The following is a 1377-nucleotide window of genomic DNA, read 5'->3' on the forward strand; positions in this document are numbered from 1 at the left end:
CTCGGAGGAAGCCCTGAAAGCATATTATTTTGGAAAAATTACTTTAAATAATCCAACCTTTCGACGATTTTCCGTTAATAATCCAACTTTTGGATTATTATCTAATAATCCAACCTTTGCACCCCATTAACTTTTATTAAACCCGAGTGACCGAAAACCGGTAAAAAAGGTCAACTTTTTTTTTTCCAGTTTCTTTCCCTTACCTCCTTCCTCCTAACTCATCTGCCTTCATAGTTGTTTGCTGATATATCTTCTTCTTCCCTCCCAGCTACTGCCATAATACCAGCCCACCAAAAAATCAACCCCACTCAATAAATCATATACCCGTCTCCTTGAAACACCAACCCACCCTCGAAATCCGACCTCTCTCCCCCGCCTTCATCTCATATGCGACCACCATCAACACCTTAATTAATACCATTCATGGACATCCTAACTCCACCTCCAACCAATCTCCCATCAAAACTGACTAAAAATATCGTCTCTGCCACCGCAACAAGCTGGAGAAGGCGGAGAGAGAAAATCGAAACTCCTCACACCCAAACTACCACCGACGTTTCGACTCCCTGCGCACCAATCCTTTGTGCATCCCATGCAAATTAATTAATTATACGAGTATAAAATAATTTTGGCCTTTTTTATGTTTGTTTATACTTTTATACATGTAATATATGGTGCATGATTTGAATTCCACTTGAAATTTCATCTTTGTTGACTGTTAATTTGTAATGCTGAATTTGTAGATATTTTTTTCTTACTTTTGTTTTTTGGATTGATTTTGTGTGGTTGGTTTTTGCTTTTTTTTCTTTTCAATTCAAAATTTGAAATGAAGTGGAATTAATTCGCGTAGATGAAAGAGAAAACATTGAAGATGATGTAGATACAAAGTGTTGTTTCCTTTGTTGGTGAGGAGGAAGTCAAGAGGAAGGAAATTAAAAAAAACCCAGAAAGAAGACAGAAGGAAAACAAAAGAGAAAAAAAAAATAAAGAAATTATACATTTTCAAAATAAAAATAAATTATGACGAATAGTCGCATGACACGTGTACAAGTTACCTGTTGAATCGGGTTGGTGACCTGTTGGGTGCAATAAAAGTTAATGGGGTGCAAAGGTTGGATTATTAGATAATAATCCAAATGTTGGATTATTAACGGAAAATCGTAGAAAGGTTGGATTATTTAAAATAATTTTTCCTATTATTTTAGCAAAGGATGGATAAAAGTATGCAAAATCATGAACGAAACAAGCAACACCGTATCGTTCGACAATTGCGGGTATACGGGCGATATCGGCCCGGGTAAACAAGACTCCTATAATAGTGTTGGATACATACCGTATTCGGACTCTACTAAGAAGTACACGGTCAAATACTATAAC

The sequence above is a fragment of the Spinacia oleracea genome, chromosome 1, assembly GCF_020520425.1.
Source record: "Spinacia oleracea cultivar Varoflay chromosome 1, BTI_SOV_V1, whole genome shotgun sequence".
Classification (NCBI taxonomy): Eukaryota; Viridiplantae; Streptophyta; class Magnoliopsida; order Caryophyllales; family Amaranthaceae; genus Spinacia; species Spinacia oleracea.